The sequence below is a fragment of the Lagenorhynchus albirostris genome, chromosome 19, assembly GCF_949774975.1.
Source record: "Lagenorhynchus albirostris chromosome 19, mLagAlb1.1, whole genome shotgun sequence".
Taxonomy (NCBI): Eukaryota; Metazoa; Chordata; class Mammalia; order Artiodactyla; family Delphinidae; genus Lagenorhynchus; species Lagenorhynchus albirostris.
Genome location: NC_083113.1, coordinates 23,750,183 through 23,765,828, shown reverse-complemented (window position 1 = coordinate 23,765,828; position 15,646 = coordinate 23,750,183).

Below are 15,646 nucleotides of genomic sequence, written 5' to 3'. Positions count from 1 at the left end.
CATAGCATCATAGAATGGCCATGGGTTTAAAGTGTACACCACACTTTAAAGGATGACATTCTCTTTGCAGAGTGTCATCACTAAGCTGATTCCTCAGCTGTACCTTTAAGAAGCCATTCCATTGCTCTATCACCAAGCAGCTCCTTGTGACTGGGTGAGCCTGACAGTCTAGCAGATGATAGGAAGCTTTGGTTGTAAGGTCACTTAATGTCCCATGGTCAGATACTCTAAGAGGAATCAGTAGCAGGCCAGGAGGTCTTTTTAAGTGCTCCATGGTTCTCTTCTGTGGATGGCATTTCTTTGCTCTGGAACTACAAGGGTCTGCACTGAAGCTCTTCTAGGGCACACAACATCTTTTCCTACCACAGATACATTTAGTACCCTGGATTCTGCCAGGTGATGTGCCCCAAGCAGGGATGCTTATAGCACAGTCTAAAACTTCTGCAGATCTTTCTTGCTCTGGGTCACTCAAAACTAGTAGATTTCCATGTTACCCAATAAATGGGTCAAAGTAGTATTCCCAAGTATGGTTTATGTCATTCTAAAACTTTATTCTCTAGTTATTGTGCTTTGTTCCTAGTGGTTGAATGTTCAACTTTCAATAGCTTGTCCTTTGCTTTTGAGGTGATATTCCAGAATGTCCCAGACCGCTGGACCACAGACAACCTCACCAACAGGCCCTTGGATTTTATCTCCTACCTTCTAGATCATGTATTTTAATGAAGTATCTAGAATATTTGCCCTCATTGCTCCAATAAGCAAGGTCCAATTAATATTATGTCATAGTTGGGGCCCAGGGCAGGCAACCTCAAAATATGCCTCAATGGCATATTGATTATTTTGAATTAAATTTACTTAAGAAATGGCCAATAAAAGAGGAACACTTTGACCTTCCTTTCTGTCTCCCTGGAAGCAGGAAATAAATCTCATATATGAAAGGTGGCTTCCCTGTACTGGGAGGTAGAAAGACATCCTTATCACTAGAGACAGGGAATTCAGGGCTGAGAAGACTATATAAATAAACCTTGTTACTTCTTTACTGATTTACTACCCAAGCCCAAATTTTGCTAAATTCTTTACTAATTAAGCACCCAAACCTAAGTTTCTTTGTCCTGTCATTTCCTCTCAAATATATTGTTTCTTTATCTAAAAAATATAAAAGCTGCTTACTTTGGCCACTTATTAGGTCTCATTTCTAGAGACTTCCATGTGCATGAATTAAAATGTGTTTCTTTTTCTCCTGTTAATCTGTCTGCATCAATTTATTATTATTCCAGCCACAAGAACTCAAGAGAAGTAGAGGGGGAAATTCCCCTCTCCTCCATCAGTATAGTGGGCCAATGTGATAATTTGTGGAATGTCCCTTCAGACTACGTTGCAACAGAAAGCAGGATTAGCATAGCCCTGTCTGGGGTAAGACTGTGAGTGTACTGGTGTCCATCCACAAGAATGCTAACTGCTTCTAAGCCTCCTTCATGATGGGTGTTGAAATAGTGCATTTGCCAAATCAATAGCTATGTTCTACATATGTTATGTGTTAACATGTTCTAGTAAAGATACCATATCCAGCATAGTTATAACTAGGGCTGCTACTTGGTTAAATTTGTAGTTGTTTACTGTCATCTGCTGTGACCCATTTTGTTTTTGTACGAGCCAGACTTGTGAGTTAAATGGAGACCATGACTTCTGTGTCCTTTAAATCTTTGAGAGTGACACTACTTTCCACCCCGCTCTTCAGGATGTGATATGTTGTTTTTTATTTATTCTTCAGTCAAGAGTTTGGGGATGAGGGGCAATTTCAGGATCTTCTTCTTGGTCTTTCCTACTAGAATAGCTTTTATTCCATAAGTCAAGAGCCAATGCATGGTCTAAGCTACTGTTTGTGCTGTGTGCAGCCAGTGGTTCCCTAGTCAGGCTAATGGTAAATTCAGGAATGAGGGCAATGACCACCATGTGGACCCACTGTGAGATAGAGTTGGACCAGGACTCCATTTAGTGCCTCATCCCCTATACCTCTACTCTGTATCACATGGAACATGATGGCATTTGGGGTTCTCAGATTCTGTACAGGTTGATGGCCACTCTGATGCTGCCCAAGCTGTGCAAGCAAGGCCAAGAAGCTCACCACAAAGTTATTCTGGGATTGCTCCTGCCCATGATTTAGGCTGTTGAGTTTCTACACCATTAAGCACAGCTAAGATGATGTTATCCTGGAAAAATTTCAGAACAGCCATTATATTCCTCTACCATGTCCATAACCTTTTAATTAACTCATATTTTAGTACTTTCTCTTTCTATATATCTATCTTCAGCTCCCTTTTTCTGTTTTTCTTTTTGTGAAACTGCTAATCATGTCAATCTTTTGGAGAACTCACAGAGTATAACCCTTCCCTTTATCTCTCTCTCTCTGTTTCTTTTGCTCTGTTTCTGTTCATTTGATAATGGTGTGGTATCTTGTTTCTCTCTGAGTCCTTGAAAATTAATCTAGTACTGGCCATATAGGGACTCTCTAGTGAAATTTGCTTGCTAGTGAATGGGTGTTTAATGAACACCTATTATTTACCATATACCCAGTGGTCACTGTGGAAGATACAGAAATGAATAATACGTGAGGAGCTCATAGTCCAGGGAAGGAAGTACAGGGCAGCCCGGAAAAGGGAATCTTCTATGGCTGCAGCTGTAGATCCCAGTTTAGAGTAAAACTCAATAGAGAAGACATGACTGCTCCTGAGCCTCAGTCTCTGAGCCAATATCCATCAGATCAAATGTGATGAACCACTGGGGCGAAAGGGGTCCCCAATAGCTTTTGCAACAGGTCCCACTTTCCCAACATGTGTCCCCAGCTCTGGGACTGGGATCCCCTGGACACCTCTCTGGGCAGCAGGTCAGTTAGTGCACGAGGGTAGCTGTCCTTCTCGTCCAGCAGCTCCAATAGCTGGGCAGTCAACCAGCTGTTGCAGATAGCAATTGCTCTTTAAAAGGCCTTAAGCTACCTTTGTGACCATTTTTAACACAATTCGAAACAGCACAACACATTTTTAAACAATTTTACTTAACAGTTCCTTTTCTGTATAGTCTTAAAAGAATGAACACTTTCTTTTTTCAAAAAAAAAATTGAGTGCTTGCTACTGAGAGAAAATGGAGAAAATGATGCAGCTTGACATTTGTTGCTAAGCCTAGGAGGTAGGAGGTGAGACACTCGGGCAAGTTCACTGCTAGTGCATAAAGCTAGGAGAGGAATTTATGTTCTTCCTTATTTCCCTCACCCTCCTCTCAAGAAAAACATCAAAAAGGAAGAGGCAGTGTCACTCCTGTATTTAAAAATCCCCCAAGTGGCTTTCCATCATAATTGCAATGCGATCTAAACTCCTTCCAAGATCTCCTTCCTAGATCTGCTCCCTGCCTGTCTCTTTGACCTCATCTGCTAAACCTCCTTGGTCTCCCCTGCTCCTCTGGCCTTATTCCTTTTTCTGGAACAGCTGAGGGGTATGCTGGAACTGGCTCGTGTGTGTTGTTTCCCAACTATGTGTTCTCGTGTACTCCTGCTGCTCAAAGAGGTAGGAATATTTACACCAGGGAAATTGGCAAATGCTAGAAATCAGGAGCCCGCAGCTCCACCCTTGCACAATAAGCCAACTCCTTTTCCTCCTTTGGTCTTTTCTCAGATGTTTCCTCCACCTGGAATGACCTCCCCTCATTTTTGTGTCCAACTCCTTTTAGTCCTTCAGCTCATGTACATACCTCCTCTGAGAGGCCTTCCTTGATTACCCAATTCTAGAGAAGCCACTCATTCACTCATGATCATATATACTGTTTCAATCCTCTGAATATAATTATCAAAGTAACTCTAAAAATGTTAAAAACATAATTCTCATATAAATATTATGCATGTGCCATCATTATATTTAACTCATTCATGACTAGGCTAGTTGAAAAGAGGAATATGAGAAAATGGGATTTTACAGTCAGTTCATCAGGGAAAAAAGAATTGCTAAGATAAAATTTCAAAATTAGATTAAAATTGGTTTTGTACTACAGGGGAATTAAATATGAAACTTTAGGGTTACTGCCTCTACTGGATGGAAAATGATTTATTGTACCTTAACAGTTTTATGAAATTGTAAAATGCCTGGGTCCTAATCAGTTGTTGAAATAGATGTCCCGTATTAAGTTCTGAATAATTTTTCTTACATAAAAAGAACATATCAGCTAGTAATATGTCTTGTTTCTCTCGACGCACTTTTATACCTATCTACCATGTCTGCCTCCCAACAAGAGGCAGAAAAAGAAATAAGCTTCTGGGCATCTGAAACAGTGCCTGGGATAGAGCAGCACTGAATATACATCTGTTGGGTGACGACTGAGGCTTGGTGCCATGGGAGGAAGACCCAGGGGGGAAAGGCTGCAGTGCCAAGTGGCCAGGGAGGAGCTTTGTATAACAGGCCTGATCTGAAAGCTAACTGGGCTTCAGCACCCCTGGCAAGCCACATAGTCTTCCTCAGTCATTTTGGAAACTCCTTTCTCTAGCCTGGAATCAGGAGGGAGTGAGAGAGTGACCCCAACGTACTTAACTTCACTGTACCTTGTTTTCCTGTGCTATGAAATAGGGAAATGATAGTAACTTGAGATAAGATTTGGTGTAGAGATAATGATGCAAAATGCTTAGTGCAGGGCCTGGTACATAGTAAGTTCTCATTACATGTTTGATATACATGTTTGATTTATATGGTATATATAGGAAGTAACAGTGGAAATTCAGTGGAGGGAGCAGTGCCATCCAGCATGTGGCTTGGGAAGGCTCTAGGGGGTGAGGTAGGATCTAGGTCTGGAAGAATGGGAAGAATGTCCAAAGGTGGAGGTGGAGGTGGTGGTGAGTAAGGGAATTCCTGGTAGAGGGGGAGCCGGAGAAATGAAACAGAGGTTGAAAGTGGACACCATAAAGGGGAGTTGTGAGACTGTCTGAACCTCAGCTCTGCAAATTGCTAGTTGTGTGACCTTGGTCGAGCGACTTAATCTTTCTGAACCTCAGTTTCTCCAACCATAAAATGGGGGTGACAAGGGTAAATGTAACTCCCTGGGGATGTTCTAAGGAATTAAGATGATACATGCAAAGTGCTGCAGAAGTGATAGTGATTGATCATTGAGAAATACTCATTTACCTTGTTTTATCCTGCCTGCAGAAAAGCTTGATTTGACTCAGAATATGTGTTAGAGTTTAATGGGTTTCTTCTCACTTTTCTATTGATAATATGTCTTTTTCCTAGTTTTTAAAAATTAATTAATTAATTTTTGGCTGCGTTGGGTCTTCGTTGCTGTGCATGGACATTCTCTAGTTGTGGCGAGTGGAGGCTACTCTTCGTTGCAGTGCGTGGACTTCTCATTGCGGTGGCTTCTCTTGCTGCGGAGCATGGGCCCTAGGCACACGGGCTTCAGTAGTCGTGGCACATGGGCTCAGTAGTTGTAGCTCGTGGGCTCTAGAGCGCAGGCTCAGTAGTTGTGGCGCATGGGCTTAGTTGCTCCGCGGCATGTGGGATCTTCCTGGACCAGGGCTCGAACCCACGTCCCCTGCATTGGCAGGCGAATTCTTAACCACTTGTGCCACCAGGGAAGTCCTTTCATTTTTTTTTTTATTGAGGAACCACGAATCAGGTTATTCTTAGTTCCGCATTCTTGCACTTATATCTACTTGAATTTCATTTACTGAAATTGAATTTGGACTGGAGAAATATTGTCAGGAAATAAAATGCCTGCTATGCCTCCACAGGAGGTGTTTTGATTTGATTTTGATCAGAGACAAGATACCTTATGTGCTTCTCAGGAGTAACCTCCAAATCCCATATTTTGAGGAAATGAACCAACAGCTACAGAAGTGATTTGCTTCAGTCACCTGGCTGGGTTTAGGTGCAAACAAAAATACTAAGAAGTTGTAGAGAAATTGAGAACTTTTTGGTGGTGTTTATCCTCACAGAATGCTATTTGGGCAGTAGAACCAAAAGTCCAGTATCTAAAGAGGGCAACCCTGTAACATTTTCATTAACCAAAATTCCCAGGTACTGCCTGAGCCTGGAATTTTCTCCCAAAGCAGAGCCTGAGATGAGGGAGGGCTTTTGTGTGTTAGTCGTTTTCTGTGGGAAGTTATCCGAGGGATATGAGTGTGGGGACTAAGGAGAGCAAGACAGGGAAGAGAGAAATCTTTCTCAAATAGAGGGATTCTCAAATTGATTATTACTGTGGGCAACTGGGACTTAATCCTTCCAGGACCTTCTGAGGAACCATGCACATAGAATGTGCCTCAAAAGATCTATCCAGGGCCATAGGAGGGGAGTGTCACCCACCAGCAACTTGAGTCCCCCATTGTTTATGGTTGCCCTTGGGTGTTAAGACCTTCCTAAATTCAGGCTAAGGTGACCAACTTGTCCCAATTTGCCTGGGGCTGTCTCAATTTCCAAACTGAATATCCTGCATCCTACGAACCCCCTCAATCCTAGAAAAAGCTCGATGGTAGGTCACCCTGGTCCAAAATGGCCTGTGTGGGTTCCTGCAGAACTCAGTGGGTGTCAGACAGTGAACTACTTCTAGGGCAGAAAGCAAGAGGAACACAGTGCAGTGGAGATAAGAAGTCATCAGGCTACACCTTCCCAAAGTTGGTTGCAGCAGCAGTAGCTGGAGTAAAAAGTGGGCCATGTGGATGTGAGGTAGGCAAAAGAAGTACCCAGGACAGAGCCCACAGAGAGAGGAAGAGAGTCCTACCTGGAGGAGAAGGTGAAGCTACCCACCCACTCTCTGGCATGAGGTTGAAGGTGTAACCCCACAGGGCAGACCGTGGACCAGGGGTAGGTACTCTAGGGGAGGGGATTTTTGACTCAAAATAAGGAAGAATATTGTAACAGTTTCCAAGTTATCAAAATGTCTTGATTGAAAAGATCATTTGCCCCAATTGTCTCATGAGAAACATGAAGCCTAGGACAGGAACCGATGTGTCCCATGTCACCCAGGGGGTTGGAGCAGGGCCAGGATTAGAACTTTAGCTACCTGACTAGCCTGAAGTCAGGAGATGTGAGAAAAAGAATCAGACTACGTCATGAGGGAGAAGGTTCCCTGTTACTGGAGTCCTTCAAGAGAGTCTAAACTTTTTGGCCTGGCTACTGTGGGAGAGGATTCATGCTCTGGGTGACCTTAAGCTGCCCCCATCCCAGAATTTTGTGGTACAATGACACATCAGAGTGGAGTCTCCAAAAGTAAAATGTCATAAGAATAGTAAGGGGGAGGTAGATGAAGAGTTAGAATTAAATAGTGAAGAGTCAAACACAGCAGGTGGCACAGCCCAATGCTTATTCCTTCCATTCTCTCTGCATTGACTGGATCAGTCTGTGCATGAAAAGTCTGAAGTGTGAGTGCATGTGTTTGTGTACATTTGTGTGCATGTTTGTATGTGTGAATGCATATGAATGACTCTGTGTACGTCTGTGTGCATGAAGGTGCAAGAGCAAGCACGCGTATGTCTATGCACGTTTGCACGTGCATTCATGTGTACGCAAGTGTAAGTTTGTGTGTAGAGGAAGGGAACAAAACGGAAGGGTTGAATTGGGCTCAGATAGCTAAAATGATTCAAGCTCCATCAAAGAAAAACTGAGTCATTTAATGTTGTAAATATTCAAGTCTAAAGGCATTTTCAAGATAAACCTGGGCCAAATGCCTGTTCACAGATCTTTTCAAAAGATGCAAATGAAACAAGCACTTCAATTCTGAATTTTCACAAAGTGAATTTCAGACTCAAGCCCTGAAAGCCCTTTTTCCGGCTGGGAAAGAAAGATTTTCTCTGCAGTGCTCAGCAGTTCTAACTGAAGCTTGCTCTGTCGTCTGGGCCATTGGATAGTGAGAAACTAGAGTTTGAAGGGTTGAGGGAATGGGCCAGGGGTAGAGACCCAGAGCAACCAGGTGTACAGGTTGGGGTTGGATTCACCCATTCATTTTCTTTGTGTGTGCCTTTCTCTACTCCTTAAGGAGTAGCAGGCATGTACCACACATGGGTGGCTCACTGTGTTACTCTTGAGGCATCAGTTCAGTTTCTGGGGAAAGAGCTCAGATGCTGGACTGACTACACTGCAGTTTCAAGTTCCAGAATTGTTACTTATGCTGTCCAGCCCTGGGCCTGTCTCAGCTTCGTGTTCTATCTGTAAAGTACGGATAAGAGCAGAATGCTCCTTGCTTGCTCCCCATGGGAGGTTAAGTGTGATCATGGAAAATAGAAGCTGTTTGTAATCTGTAAAGTGCTCTATTCAAAAATGCTTAGCTCATCCTGGTGGACACAGCAGCCCTCATTATTCTTCTCCCCACCCCCCACCCCCATTGGACTTTCAGTCCACACTATACACAATACAGTGTGGGATTTTGTGTTGTTTCCTGTGATAGTCTGTCTTCACAAATATTGGAAGAATCTTGAGGCTAGGGACAATCTCTTTTACTTAAAAAGACAAAACAAAACCCCTTCTTGTTCACTACCTAACTTGTTGATTAACTCTCCTTATTTATTTATTTTCGATTTATTATATTATTTATTTATTTTATTTATTTTTGTCTGCATCAGGTCTTTAGTTTTGGCACGTGGTATCTTCGTTGAGGCACATGGGATCTTTTGTTGCGGCATGCGGGCTCCTTGTTGCTGCGCACGGGCTTCTCTCTAGTTGTGGTGTGCAGGTTTTTCTCTTCTCTAGTTGTGGTGCGCGGGGCCCAGAGTTCATGGGCTCTGTAGTTTGCAGCACGCAGGCTCTCTAGTTGAGGCGAGGGACCTCAGTAGTTGTGGCATGCGGGCTTAGTTGCCCCGCGGCATGTGGGACCTTAGTTCCCTGACCAGGGATCGAACCCACGTCCCCTGTAAGGTGGATTCTTTACCACTGGACCACCAGGGAAGTCCCAACTCTCCTTATTTAAATATCGACATTTATGTTTTCAACATTTATATCATCCATTTATTTTCACGTGTTGCTAAGGGACACCAAAATTTAAAAAAAAAGGGATATTTACTGACTTCTCTATCTTCTGTAAAAGCATCCATGAGAAGCAAACAGATGATCTTCATAGGCTTCTGAATGCTTCGGACCTTCGGGGCAGTCACCCTCACCTTGCAGTGATTCCAGAGGCTGAGTCTCTCCAAAATGGGAATAAGGTTACCATCTTGGGAGAGGCCTTCCTGGATGATCTGAAGTTTTGGTGAGAAGGAGAGCGGCAAGCAGTTCCTAGAGAACTGAGAACTGTTTGGTGCAAGGAGAAGACATAGTGACTGTTTTCTTTAGCAAGCCTCCTTAGCATTTTTGGTAGGAAATTATACTGATTTGGAGCTAATTAATTTTATTCAGTTTTCATTTTCTTACTGCTTTCTTCAGAAATATCTCAAAGCTCTCTTTTACTTCATTTGCCATCAACACTAAATCATCATCCCCATGACAAAATCCAAGATAAGCAGATCATGGAGGTTACCTTATTGGTTTAGAATCCTGTGGTAATTGGGAATTTAATGACAAGCCCTAGAGAGTCCAATCTGTTGCTAATCCAGGGACACAGCCCGATACACACACACACACACACACACACACACACACAGAGAGAGAGAGAGAGACAGAGAGAAGGAGAAACAGGGAGAGAGACCTTTTACAGCCCTCACAGCACGGATCACTGGGGCACTGGACAGTTTAACAATTCTTTTCAGTAGGGTTCTTATCACTCAGCGTTGTATTGTGAAGGTCCTGAAACTAAAGCACTGCATTAAGAAAAAGGGAGTAGTGTGTTCTGTGGCCATCCTCCCCCCTCCTCAAATCCCTCACCCTCTTGCCTTTCTCCATTCTTCACTTTATCCCAGCTCTCACTTCCCCCACACTGCATTTTGCATCTCTCAGCCTTGGGGAGGCTCACCTGAAGCTCAAGATAGGGTCAAGGTTGTCTATTGGGTACTGTACTCCATTTGTTAATTTAGAAAAAGCATTGTAGTTAAATTCTAATGTACTTATATTAAAACAGATCATTTATACTTGTATTAAAACAGCAGTATTCCTTCTATACTATTTGGTATAAGACGTTGCTCTTTAACCCTACACTTCTTTTTCTTGATTCTGTGCCTTTTTCTTTGTATCGTGCCCCTTTACATGCTAACTCTGTCTACTCTCCGAGACCCGGTTTTGTTGTCGCTTACTTCTGGAAGCCCCCTACTGATCTCTCTGGCAGCATCAGTCCTCCCATACTTCCTGGATGCATTGTTTTTATCACTCTAATGCATGTCACTTCATGCCATATTATCTATTTATGGCCTGTCTCCTTCATGCTACTGCAAGGTCAGGGACTATGTCATATTTATCCCAGTGTCTCCAATCTTGCACAGGACTGGCCATATAATGGAGAGTCAGTGAATGTTCATTAGATTGATACTGATGTAGCATTCTCAAATACAAAATGATGATTCAAATCCACAAAGTAAGAATGCCATTTTTCTTCTCACAATAAGAGAATTATGAAACTGAATTTACTTTAGCAGAGCCTCTGCTAAAGGCGCTGGTGTTCCCATCACCATCAAAGATGCAACTTTCCTTTATTCTCACACATGGGCTCATGGGGGCTTTACGATTCCGTCACGGCTCACAGCTCTGTGATTGCAAGATCCTCTCTCGCCTCCTGATTTCCCTCTAAGCCTACAGAGGATGACAGGAGGGGAGCTGCTTGTAGAGAGAGACAGACAGCTGTAAAATACACTATCCTTCCCCCTCATATCGCTCCACCTGGAAGCTAGATGGGGTGACTACTGCTATGTGGTGTGAAGGCATCATCTAACCTTTGATTTCACATCTAAGATCAGATTACTCAGGTTCATAATGACCGCAGCTGGCTCAGAGCCTCTGGGAAGCAGATGGCATTGGGGTGTTCCCTCTCCAGCCTGGGAGGTGTGCACTGCATCCAAAGCCTTGGTAAGGATGGGGGAGTCTTAGTCTGAGTTTCCCCAGAAGTAAACCCCAAGGCAAGGATTTGAGTGCAAGCAGTTTATTTGGGAAGTGAACCCAGGAAGCACTGATAAAGGAGGTGGCAGTGAGTCAGGGAAGGGAAGACAGCCAACAAGGGAGAGTTAATGAGTTTCCATGGTGGGCAGCAGGAGTTTAATCTTGTTGGGGACTCCGGGAGACAGGGTGGAACTTGTACCTCAGAGTGACCCTGTCAGATGGACGAAGGAGCTGGGGTCCGGTCATTGGCTGGCGATTGCTCCTGGGGAGCTTAATTCCCCGGCATTTCTGGTCTGCCACATATGTGGGCAGAACGGGCTCCAGTGTCAAGAGGAAACCCTCAGGCAAAGGAATTCAGTCTGGCCAGTGGAGGTTGGGCTGGTGGGCATGGAAGTGCTCTGTGCCATGGGGCCTCAGATGTTTGCTGCAGGCAGGGTGCAACAGCTCCTGGAGCCTAGCTGGCACAATGTCCTGTGCCAGCCCTGGCTCCCAGTTGGAGGGTTGACAGGTTTGCTTGCTGGCAAGGTCACTTCCAGGCCCTTATGCAATTGTTACAAACAAACGGCTCCTTTTAATCTTAAATGGCAGACTGTCAGAATTTACGAGAGCAAGGCATTAAAATGTTCTTGAAAAGTTTTTGATAATCTAGCTTGTATTTGGTCAGTACTGACATTAGGGTTTAAAAATGTCTCAGAGGGCTTCCCTGGTGGCGCAGTGGTTGAGAGTCCGCCTGCCGATGCAGGAGATGCGGGTTCATGCCCCGGTCCAGGAAGATCCCACATGCCGCGGAGCGGCTGGGCCCGTGAGCCATGGCCGCTGAGCCTGCGCGTCCGGAGCCTGTACTCTGCAACGGGAGAGGCCACAACAGTGAGAGGCCCGCGTACGGCAAAAAAAAAAAAAAAAAAAATGAAATATGTCTCAGAGCTCCTCAGTTGGTTTGATCTCTACCACTCCAATCTTCTGAAGAATAATTTAATAAATTGGTTATTATGAAAGTTCCACAATGAAATGCAACTGGATTGTGCAGTGCAGTGATGCAACTTCAAAGCGAAGGTGTTGCAGGAACCAGAGGTGTCAGAAGGCTGGCCAGTCTGCTCTCAGTTTAAAGCATTTGTCCCAAACATGGACTTTATTTATTAGAATAGCAATGAGGATTTATCAGGAATGCTAACAAAAGAGTTTTTGTGCTTTCCTTGCATATTATCCCTTCTTAATGATGAGTTTTGGGGGAATATTATACAAATGTTCAGTTGTAAAAGTTACTCCAGGAGAATGTTATACTTTTGCTTAATATTTAAGCATTTGCTAATCTTTGGGGACCAGAATTAACACTCAACACTAACTTTTTTTAAGAAAAAACTTCACATTTGCATTGCCCTTTATTAATCAGGTGAGACAATATCAGTCAAAAACACTTTGTAAACTGTGAAGTGCTCACTCTCATTCCTCAGGCTTTAAATCTTACCTGACAGTTCAGCTCAAGATACGAGTCAGGTTGAAGATCTGTCTGTGAAGGTTCTGGGTGAAGAAATACCAGCTTGGAGAGAGGACAGCAGCCAGGTGTGGGGAGTAACCTCCTTCCTGGTAGGGATGCTGAGGAGAAATGGTCCATACTTATGGTTTCATTGATCCTGGGGGTGCTCGCTAAGCACAGAGCCAAGGAAGCAGCTATATTTCAGAGGAAGTCATGTGTAAGTACACCATTGCTCTTATGCTGTTTTATGGTAGCTAAGAATACTGTAATGTATTTTTAATCATGAGCACATGCCCATAGGACCTAGAGAGAGTGACTGAATTTGAAATTAAAAACAAAAATCTAATAAATAAATCCAACCAGATTTTTTTCAAACACGTTGTTATGCTGTGGTGGAGTGCTGGACAAATTGTTTTATTTCCCCTCTTTGCAAACTTGGTCCTCAAATTCTCTTCACTCTCATTATCTTGCATTTTGTCAATAATCATTTTCTTACAGCTCTTTCTGACAACCTCTGCAAATCTCACCACACAATTCCTTTTGGCCTTTGCATTTAAAGGTGACTGAAACAAATACGCAGCTCAGTGCAGCTCAGACCATGCTTGATTTCAAGATGAATCTTCCAAACTTCCTTCTTTCCTCCCTCCCTCCCTCCCTTCCTTCCTTCCTTCCTTCCTTCCTTCCTTCCTTCCTTCTTTCACATACTTATTAAACACCCTCTATGAGCTAGGCATTTAGGTCTGCCACTCTGCCTAAACACTCAAGAGCTTGCTGAATAAATAAAGATTTGTTGTCTGGCATATTTCTTCTGCCTCTTTGCAGAGATTTGTTTGTCTGAAGTACAGGCCATTATTCTCATTTCTAAGTCTCTGTTCTGAGAGCATCAATATGGCAGTTTTCAGAATGAAAAAAAGAAGAAGCAGCAGGCCCTGTCAGTGATATTATACCTCTTAAATGACAAACCTGTAATTTGCAGAGGGAAAATGATTCCCTGAATGTATCTTATATCCTTGAGTTCCAAATTACAAAGTTCTCGCTGAAATTGGTTTCTGCCCAGGAGGAGATAAAGTCAGTCAAGAAGCTGGCTTTCTGATCAACACCTTGCTTCCACCGCAGAGCACGTGGCCCCAGCCCTGCCAGACCAAACAAGGAGCATTAGAGGCAATTTCCAGTTCTTGCTGGGACCTTCAGTGAACATTCCAAAGACAGGAGACAACAGTGGGCTATTGAGACAACAGTGGGCTATTGAGAGAGGTTATTAATATCTTATTTTGTTTTCAGCAGGGGTTACAAGGAAGCATTCGAGGGAACTTGCGTATGCTGGTGGTGGTAATGACACGGGGCCCAGCTTGCTTTGCTATGGCATTTAGTGAGACCCAGACACACCAGTGACCAGGACAAAGGCATTATCTTGTAAAATGAGAAGATGGCTATTGACTTGGATTAAAACTATTGAAACTGCTGATAAGCTTTGACTAATACTGAGTCTCTCAGTAACCTTCCTAAACATCACTCGTTCCTGTTGGAGGTTTTCTGTAAAGGAGATGGATGGACTGAGGCTTGCTGAGTCTCTTATTAGCATTTGGAAGGAATCACTCCCTCCAGGCACAGGTTCCTCTTCTTTCCAGTCTCCCTGCACTGTCCCTCAGTGCAGTGCCAAGAAGCCCTGAGAGCCCCCTGGGAGGAGAGGGAGACAGCTTCACCCCAACTCTACTGACAAGGAAAGTGATCTCAGAGAGATTCAGTGGCTCACTTCAGATCCCATCTGGTCTCTTGGGGCCATAATGGGCCCAGGAGCCCTGACTTGCTGTGCAGTTACTGCCCTTCTTGCCCCAGCACTCTGGGGACTGTCTAGGAAGCTCCTTTACAACTTTTATTTGGGAGTGGCGTGAGCACAAGCAACCTCCTCAAAGATTAAGAGTCTCTAAACTGCTGAATAACCTGGCCTCTTTGCTGTTTATTTAGTAAAGTCTGCCTTCTGAGAAGGCGAAGCTGAGAGCTAAGACGAGAGCAGGTGGTGCTAAGCTTTCCTCTGAGGCTGTTCCCTAACTTTAAAGCTATGAAATATTCAATGCTATTTTGAGAAATGACCTTTTTAAAATTAAAAAAAAATTTTAAGACCAGACTCTCTCTTCTTGTTGCTTTTTAAAAATTTATTTATTTATTTATTTATTATTTTTGGCTGCATTGGGTCTTTGTTGCAGTGTGTGGGCTTCTCATTGCGGTGGCCTCGCCTGTTGTGGAGCACGGGCTCTAGGCACGCAGGCCTCAGTAGTTGTGGCTTGCAGGCTTAGTTGCTCTGCAGCATGTTGGATCCTCCTGGACCAGGGTTCAAACCTGTGTCCCCTGCATTGGCAGGCGAGTTCCCAACCACTGCGCCACCAGGGAAGCCTCTTCTTGTTGCTTTTTAGATGAAGGAAAAACACTTAGGAATGCAGGCATGAGCTTGAACTTTGCAGTTTAGAAATGCTCTCAGAGAATAAAGACTTCCAATTTTAATGTTCCTCATGGCCTAGGAGAATTCTGAATTCTTCCTTGCCATCTTTGGTTTAGCAAAATCACCAACTATTTCTACACACACACACACACACACACACACACCCCTCTACCTACCTGTTCTTTTTTGAGGGGCAGGGCGCATCAGATGGGATCTTATTTCCCCGATCAGGGATTGAACCTGTGCCCCCTGCAGTGGAAGTGCAGACTCTTAACCACTGGACCACCAGGGAAGTCCCTACCTGCCTGTTCTTGATTTTAAAATCAGAGCATAATTTCCCTAGAGTATATTGACGGTCACATGGCATCCTGGCTGAGATGCTGCCTTGTGATGTGCGAGACATTGTTCTTCCTTCCAGTGGGATCACTTGCATCCCAAGGAAAGGTCAACTCTCGGGACTTTTCTTGTTTTCTTTTCTTTTCTGCCGAGTAGAACGTTCTACATTAAAGTTGGTTGAGCCACCTTTACCCTTCAATGTATCAAATATTTCCCTCCTCAGAATTATCTTCTATTACTTGACAGACCAGCTCTTGGTGGAAATGCTCCCTCTGGCCTTTTTAACCTGTTCTTTGAACGCACCAAGCCTATTCTTGTTTCAGGGCATTGGCACATGCTGTTCCCTGGGCTCAGATCCCTTCTCTCAGATTCTCAAAAGCTGAATCCTTTGCATCCTTTGGTCTCAGTTGGCTCTAA